This window comes from Macadamia integrifolia, chromosome 14 (assembly GCF_013358625.1).
Source record: "Macadamia integrifolia cultivar HAES 741 chromosome 14, SCU_Mint_v3, whole genome shotgun sequence".
NCBI lineage: Eukaryota > Viridiplantae > Streptophyta > Magnoliopsida > Proteales > Proteaceae > Macadamia > Macadamia integrifolia.
In genome coordinates this window covers 11,550,315-11,559,527 of record NC_056570.1, presented here as the reverse complement: position 1 = coordinate 11,559,527, position 9,213 = coordinate 11,550,315, and the positions used below count along the sequence as shown (strand labels likewise).

The 9,213-nt window shown below is 45.0% G+C and overlaps 1 pseudogene; it reads right to left on the bottom strand.

Moving 5' to 3' along the window:
- Positions 1 to 3,588: 3,588 nt before the first annotated feature.
- Positions 3,589 to 4,134, bottom strand: LOC122060623 (annotated as a pseudogene).
- Between the last annotated feature and the right edge of the window lie 5,079 nt (positions 4,135 to 9,213).

Below are 9,213 nucleotides of genomic sequence, written 5' to 3'. Positions count from 1 at the left end.
TTTTCTTCCGCTGATCTAAACCGGTTCTCTATAGTAGTCTGAGTACTACCTTTAAGATGCCTCTCAGCAACCACTTGCTCAGGAGTCCGTCTAACATGAGCATCCATGGGGCCCCTTACTTGTGGCTGAATGACTACTTTCTTTTTCTTAGCAGATGTCCCAGAGCTAGGAATAAGTCTAGAGTTTGTAGAAGGAGTCCTACTAGACTGTCTTTGACCATCAACTTCTATATCAACATCCACATCAGCACTAACACCAGCACCAACACCAGCACCAGCACCAGCACTAGCATTAACATCAACATCATCATCATCCAAAATGTCTTGTATCCTTTTCTTCTTATTGCGCATAAGAGCTGCATTCATCTCTGTAGTAATCGCTACGGTTGTCTTGGTACACTTAGCAACATCTCCATATCCACCCAACAAATGTTGCTTTAACCTTTTAATTCCACACTTGAGGTTTTTTCCATAAAGAGTGCATTTAACAAGGTTCTTGTCTGAAAGGTCAGGCCAATACCCATACTTCCACCCAGGGTCATTTGATTTGGCCTTCCTGGTTGGGTCTTTGGATGGATCATATGCAGCCGTGCTTATATTATCACCCCCACTACTACCAGGTCCACCAACAGTACCATCCATTATGAACTCCTATAGTCCTATTATCCTACAAGTTACAAAACAGAGTAACAAAGTATGTTAAGTGTTAACCAATAACATTAACATGATAATATAAAAAAAAAACAATCAAACACTCACAAATCCAACTTAATCATTTCACTTAACACAACCAAGACCATTGTCAAGTTCTTATATATTTTTTTTTCCAGCAATCTAAAATATATGATTTCTCACCTGCAAATCAAGCTCGAGATAGTAGATAACTAGATATACAGATAAAGAGGAAAACATATTATAAACATCGAAAAGGCTAAAAGTATAACAACATAGAATAGAAAAATGACATGAATCCATCTAAACCCATATGATAATTCCTGCATTTCTTTCAACCCACCAAAAAACAAATAATAGAAGGTACTGAAACTAAAAAAATCAAAGAGAAACTCAAAAAACCAAAGGGCAGAGGTTGCAGAGAATAACCAACCGGAGCAGATAATAAAGGCAAGCGGCATAAAAGAAAAGAACAAAGATCGAAGTTACTCGCAGGTGGGGCCCTTACCTGGTTGTCGCTCTTGCTGCCGGAGGAGAAGATGTCGCAAGCGATATCGTATTGTGGTTGTTGCCGTTCTTGCTGCTGGAGAAGGAGCAGAGAAGACGTCGCCGTTGGTTGCTGCCGGGGAAGGAGAAGAAGAAGAAGTTGCAGGCGGTGGCTACCGGAGAACCAGTCCGGCTGTTGGTTGCTGCCGGAGAAGGAGAAGAGGAAGATCTTGCAGGCGGTGGCTGCCGGAGAACCAGTCCGGCTGCTCGTTGCTGCCAGAGAAGGAGAAGAAGAAGAGTTGCAGGCGGTGGCTGCCAGAGAAGGAGAAGAGAAGAAGTTGCAGCGGTGGCTGCCGGAGAAGGAGAAGGAGAAGAGAAGAAGTTGCAGCGGTGGCTGCCGGAGAAGGAGAAGAGAAGAAGTTGCAGGCTTGCAGTGGTCGAGGGTTTTCGTCTCTTCGAGAGTTCGAGCTTCAATCGAGGGTTTTGGTCTCTTCGGCGTAAAATTGAAACATTACTTACGCTGCCATATTATAATAAACAAAATGTTAGCAAAAAAAAAAAAAAAAAAAACCAATTAAAATATAATAAACAAAATATTGTTGGTAAAAATAAAAAAAAGTCGACCGCCTAGGTACTAAATCGTGGTATGGCGACGCCTAGCAGTCCATGGCGACCACCAATTGTGAGAACACAAATCGTTGGACTGCCATGCCCACTTTTTACCGCCGGGACGCCAAGGCGCCGCCTAGGCAACGCCTTGACAACTATGTCCCCTACAACTCTGAGTTCACTCAGGGTCTTTCTGTATTAAAAATAAAAGAGAGAAAATAATCAAACTTCTTTAGAAGAGGGGCATATGTGTAACTTAATAACAAGGCCTTCTGCTACCTATTGAAGGGCAACTCAATGGGGAGTAAAAGTGGTGGTAATCTGAAGATATTCCAATAGAGATAACTTCCTCATACAATAATGGTTCAACCTGAAATTTCCATAGGAGATCACACAGCCAACTCTTGCGTTCAACAAGTCATGGTACTATAACTCAACCAAACTTTCATTGTTTCCATATTCTATTCTATATGTTCTCTATCATACTACAAGCATATATAAAGAAAAATAAAGGCACCTCTAAAACTGGAATTGGACTCTACTCTAATTATGAAACTAATAAACCAAATCCTCCTACGTATCTATCCCAAAAAAACAGAACAAAACAAAAATCAAATCAAATCCAATAAAGTGAGGATTACAAGATTAACCCCAAACCAAACAAATAAATCCCTACCAACCCTCATTAGACCAAAAGCCTGATCTGGGCTGGTTTCACCTTGAACTGGGTTTCCGAATCGGGTAATGCAGGTCCAACCATGTGAGCTCTACTGCATCATAAGATTTAGTGCCAAGATGCTAGGCTCTACTCCATCATAACATTCAGTGCCAAAATGCTAGGTTGGCATTCTTCATTTTTAGGTGAGGACCCACTTGCTTGGTCAAGATGCAAACAAACCAACACCATATATATTTTACCGAACAAAAAGGAAAGTTACTTTGCTTGTTTGAAAAGAACATAACAAAATATTACTAATGATTATTTATTAATTTGATAAGAGGTTGTCAAATAATGATTAATTATTTACACAATACTAGTGGAGTCAATGAATAAAATGGGATCCATTACAAATACATTAAAAAGTTTGAGACAATAAGAATCATTCATCGTTTTGGCAGAAGAAAATATAGTTGCATTATTAAAAAACTTCTTCGGATATATAGTTTCACTAATAATTTCTTCTTAGGACACATTTAAACAATTAAAATAAATTTTAGATTCATGTAAGTAATTAAGAGAGAAAGGGATATTTGATGATTAGTTGTTTCCACTTCTCTCCGAAGCGGTGAACGAGGAACTGAGCTAGGGTCTGCCAAAGCATGTAGGATTTCCCCCTTTTCTTTCCCCCACAGTTTCTTTGTTCATCCTCTCTCTAGTGAGTGACTTAACAACTATGTACCTCATGCTCGCCATCCTTAGTGACATTATTACAGCTGCCATATGCTTTAATTCAGCCTCACCTCTTTATTAGCTTCTTTTTCTTAATTTCTCTCTTTATTAGCCTCTTGCCAAGTTATTAAGACAATACCTCATAAACCCTAATGGAAAATTAATAGCTTTGAGAAGGAATCGGAGTAGCACTAAGACCGATAAACTCAAAAATAATAGCAATTTTACATGCTCCTGAGATGAAGGGAAAAAAAGTTAACCTTTTAGGAATAGATTCCTGTGAGAAAACCATGTCGACTTATCAACAGTGAGGTGTCGTTAAGCATAAACAGGTCTTTCTGTCCAAAAATCTAAAGCAGTTTAATGAATTTCAAAGCAATAACATTCTACTTACCTTTCTTGTTTTACTTTTTCAAACAACAAAAAAAGATCTTATTTGGTATCCGTATCACCCTTCAACTCATCCTCCGAATCCGAATCGCTTGCATTATAACCTGATGAAAACCAGGAAAAATTAATTCTAACAAAACCATATTTGAATAGATAGCCAAAAAGGAGGACCAACCGAGCTCACTCACCCAGAGAGAGAGCAGCTCACCTGGGTGTTTACCGCTGACCTTCCAAACTCAAGATCGACTTCTTGAAGCTCTTGAAATCCAAGCTCTTCCCTATAATCCATCAAGAAATAAAAGGTTCAGAAAGAAAACTAATAAAAAAACAGAAATTTAGATGTAAACTGCAAAGCCCCAAACAAAATCCCAAAGAAGAAGAAGTTACCCTCTGGGAATCTCTGGCAACTCCATAGCCACTGTAATACATCTGACCGACCAAGACTTGCATATCAGTGTCCCCTGCCTTAGCCTCCTTGAGGGTGTCTTGAAACCACTGCTTCACGCAATCAAAGACCACTTCCTTCAGCAGCACATGATTCTGTCTCTCACTGTTCTCCATTTTCAACTTTAATTGCTTCGATTCCCCTGATTTAGCTGTTTCCGGTGAGACGAGTAGTATTTTTTGATATGGGCTTTGCGTGTTTAGGATTTTTATTCATCTGCTACCTTAGAATCCCTCTGCTCCCAAGGTTACTGCCTCTCTAGCCCCCCCCCCTTTCGATCAAACTCTGCCGGCCTGCTCCACCTTGCCATCGGACATCTGCTATGCTTCTCCTTCCGTCGCCGCCTTGTCTGTAGCCATCCCCATCGCTTCGTCTGCAACTGATACCTCCGCGACTTCTCCTTGGGTCGCGCCTACTACTGGCTCCCCCTCTTTTGCCACGTTTGCCTCCTCTCTTCCTTCGGCTGCCTCTACAGCTGCATCCACTACTGCCAGCGCAACTGCTCCCTCCTCCCCTGCTGAGGAAGTTTTGTTTGCCATGGGTACCACTCCATCAACATCTGTCGTTGCCACATCTGCCACACCCATTGTGACCACCACCGGATCAGTTCCCCTAGCTGCCTCTGCCAGCCTCATGCCACGTCTGCAAGACCAATGTCTGCTGCTATGCCTACTGCCCACGTTCAAGATGGTCTTCTTCCTCCACCTCAAACTGAAGCATCCTAGAGGGCCCCCGTGAGAAGGCCAAGCCCTCCCATGACATCCAAAAGCTCGCCGTCCACCTTTGTCAAGCTGTGCAATACCTCGGAAGGTACAACATCGACCCTCAGCTCTACTTCGCACCTGCCTGTACTGCTTGATCTCAGCCCTGTGAGATCCTCTTCTGCTGCTGGCCACCTCTCCCCTCTTGAGCCACACCTTATTCAGTTGGTTCCTCCTCTGGCTCCCTCCCCCTCTGATTCTGCTGCTATCCCCCCTTGGAGATTGAAGCCAACTAGGTCCCTACCATTACCCCAGCTGATGTCCCCATTCAGAAAACCAAATCCACTCTTCCCCCATACCGTCCCTCATCCAAAAGATCCACTTTCAAAGCCTTGCTATCCAAGTCCACCACCCCTTCCTCCATCAAAGAGTACAACCGTCAGCCAAGGACTAAACCCTCCTCTAGCTCCTCCAAGCTTCTTCCCTGCTCCCCCGAGCACTTGCCGCCTCAATCTTCCCATTTAAATGACCTCCTAGACCATTTGGAATGTCCGTGGTCTGAACAACCCGGCCAAGCACGTCTCCATTCGCTCCCATATCAAATCTTCTAGAGCTGCTCTATGTTGCCTCTTGGAAACCCGTGTTCTTGAATCCAATGCTCCCCATATAGTTGCGTCCATTGCCCCTTTTTGGTCCTTTCTTTCCAATTACGCTCATTGTCCCAATGGCCGTATTTGGATCCTTTGGGATCCCCTCCTCCTCCAAGTTACTCACATCTCTCTCCTCCTCCCAATCCATCCATCTCTCCATTTCCTCCCCCACTGGCTCTCCCTTGTGCTTCGTCTCAGCCATCTATGCCATGAACCGGCCTATGGACAAAATTCCTCTTTGGGATGCCTTCAGTCCTTTTCCACTGTTGATACCCTCCCCTGGGGCCTAGCTGGCGGCTTCAATGTCATCCGTGCTTCCCACGAGAAAATTGGAGGAGACATCTCCGACCCCTCTATTGAGGCTTTCAATGACTGCATTGATGACATTGGTGTTAATGACCTCCATTGGTTAGGCACCAAACTGTCCAAGTCGAACCGCCGCAGCAGTACAGCCAGAATTGCTTGCAAGTTGGATCAGGCTCTTGTAAATGAAGCTTGGCTGAATTCCTTCCCCTCCTCCCATGCTAACTTTGAGCTTCGTGGTATCTCGGACCACTCCCCCATCTCTCTTCTTGTCCACCAGCTCATCTCTTTCGGTCCCAAGCCCTTCAAGTTCTTCGACATGTGGTCTCTTCATCGGGACTTCCTTCCCATTGTCGAGGTCGCCTGGTCTATCCTGGTCCATTTTCTCTCATCCCCTCTCCTTGCCTTTGCTAGAAAAATCCGTAATGTCAAATCCGCCCTTAAGAGCTAGAACTCCAACTCCTTTGGTAACATCTCCTCCAATGTTACTGCTTGTAAGGCTAAGCTCCATCTTATCCAATTCAGGCTTCAGCTAGACCAGCTCAACTCCTCCTGGGATGATGAAGAGAAAGAGGCCTCTGCTGAGCTCTCTTCCCTCCTTACCCAAGAAGAAAGCTTCCGTGGGCAAAAATCCAACATCAAATGGCTTGAGCTTGGTGATTCCAACACTGCTTACTTTCATAGATCCCTTAAATCTCGGTCCAATGCCAACTCGATCCCTTTACAACTTTCCCCATCTAGTGATTCCATCACCAGTCCTGAGGAAATCAAAGTTGAAGCTGCCAGTTACTTCACTAACCACTTCAACCCTTCCGCACCTCCTGCCCCTTCACTCCACCTGAATCTCATCAACAAATTCATCCCAGACCATCCTCTTCCCCTCCTCCTTTCAATCCCTTCTGAGGAAGAGATCTTGGCTGCCATCCTCTCGCACAAAGCTAATAAGGCTCTGGGCCCTGATGGCTTTCTTCTTGTTGGCACATCATTAAAGCTGACCTGATCCATTCCATCCGAAGCTTCTTCCTCTCCCTCAATCAAGTTCACCGGGTCAATCACACCTTCCTCTGCCTTATCCCCAAAAAAGTGGGAGCCAGCTCCATACCTGACTTCAGATCGATTTTGCTCTGCAACCTTCTATACAAGTTTATAGCTAAAATCCTAGCTAATCGTATTCAGGTTGTCATCGACTCTCTGATCAGCCCCAATCAATCGGCCTTCATCGCTGGTAAGAGCATTGCTGACAACATTATGCTCTGTCATCTCTATCATGAAATTGTCTGGGGCTTTAACTGCAAGTCCCACTCCTCTACTGCCCTTCTCAAAATTGATATCCATAAAGCTTTCGACTCTATCTGATGGGATTTCATCGAGCAAGTTCTTCTAGCTATGTCCTTCCCCCCTTTCTTTGTGCACTGGATCCATTCATGCATCTCCTCCCCCTCCTTCTCCGTCCTGGTCAACGGCAGCCCTGCGAGCTATTTCTCCTCCTCTATTGGTATCCGCCAAGGCTGCCCCCTCTCTCCTTTCCTTTTCTCCCATGCCTTGGAGGTCCTGTCCCGCTCTATCCAATCCTCTATAGACCAGCATCTCATCTCCTTGATTCCTAAATGCAAATCCCTTATGCTTACCCACCTTGCCTTCGCAGACGATCTCATGATCTTCTCTAAGGCTGATCCTGCTTCCATCTCCTCCATTTTGTCTTCCCCTCCATCTCTTTGAATCACTCTTTGGCCTTAAGACTAATCTTCTCAAATCTAGTCCCTCTCTCTGGCATTGATGACCCTTGTCGCGACAATCTCCTGTGTGTCACTGGTTTCTCCCTTAGCTCCCTCCCAGTCAAATACTTGGGCCTCCCTCTAATCCCCTCCCGGCTTTCTGACCACCATTGCGCCCCCATCCTTGATCAAATGAGAAAATGGCTCCAGCCTCTGGAAAGACAAGCTCCTCTCTTATGCTGGTCTAGTGCTCATTAGATCTGTCCTTCAATCATTGTCCCTTTATTGGTCTGGTATCTTTTCCCTCCCTTCTTCCACCTCCAAATCCATCGAATCCCTCCTTTCTTCCTTTCTCTGGAAAGGATCCGACTGTTCTAGATTTCTTTACCTCCTTAGCTGGGATAAAGTCTACCTACCCAAATCTGAGGGAGGTTTAGGCCTTCGGAAGATCGTTGATATTAATTCTGCTAGCATCCTCAAGCTCATCTAGAAGATTGCCACCAAGCAGAATAGTATTTGGGCCTCTTGGGTCTACTCCTACCATCTGAAGAATGACTCCCTCTAGACGGCCTCCCTTCCTCCTGATGCCTCCTGGATCTAGCACAACATTCTTACCCAAAGGCCTTCAGCCCTTTCGGTTATCTCTTACTCTATCGGGAATGGGTCTTCTACCTCCTTGTGGCTTGATCCTTGGCACCCTTCTGTCATCCTCCTTCCCCTGATTACCCCTCATATCCTCTACTTCTCAGGCCTCTTACGTCTTTCCCCAGTCACCTCTATTATCTTCCTTGGGGATTGGTCCCCTCCCTCCTCCCCTCCCCCCTCGCTGACCTCTAGTCTTCCCTCACCCCCATCCCTCCTGGTCACCGTGGAAGAGGTGACAAAATCACTTGGCGTCCCTCCCCCTTAAGGACCTTCACCTCGGCCTCTGCTTGGAACCATATTCGTACTTCGTCCCCCCTAGTCCCTTGACGTAACATCCCTTGGTTCAAAGGCCACATCCCTTGTCATAGCTTCACTGCCGGGCGAGCTCTTTCCAATTGCCTTCCTACCCAGTCCTTCCTTCTTCTTCGACACATTTCAGTCCCTCCCTCCTGTTGTCTCTATTGGAATGGTGCCGAAGATATCTTCTCCTGCCCCTTCTCCACATTTGTTTGGAAAAAGGTTCTCAGTAACTGTTGGCCTTCTAACAAAAGTATTCTCCACTTGAGCAGAGAATGGATCTTGGTTGACATGACCTTTAGCGGCTCCTCCATCATTGACATGACAGGGAAATTGGCCGTTTGTGCAACCATCAACCATCTCTGAATGGAGCTCAATCTCCGTAGATGGACTTCCAACTCTCGCTCCTATGAAAATATTTGGAAAGCCATCTACTTTGATGTCAGCTCTAAACTTATACGCATCCCTCAGCGTAGGATTTCTGATACCCCAAGGAACAGGCTTATTGTCATCTCTTGGGACCTCCCTTTCTCTCTCTTATGCCCCCCGGCTCGTTCCCCCCCTTAATTGCCCCTTTGGTGGTTAATAGTTCCTTTCTAGGGGCCTTTTTTTGTGCTGTCCCCTGGGCTTGCCTTTGGGCTATGCCCCTTCGGCCCCCCCTCCTCTCTCCCCTTTCCCTTTTGTATATTATCTTCCTATGTTTGGTAATGAATTAATTTATTCATCCAAAAAAAAAAACTGTATAAACAAAAGAAGCATAATAATTGCTACACATAGAAGAAGGTTTTGCAGGAACCACAGCCAGAAAATTGAAAATCTCATTGTCAAAGAAAGTAGATGCATTTCCTTTCCTGGTTAAGGACTCACCATGCAATGAGTTATAGTATTAATGAGTTTCCCGAGGCAAGAGA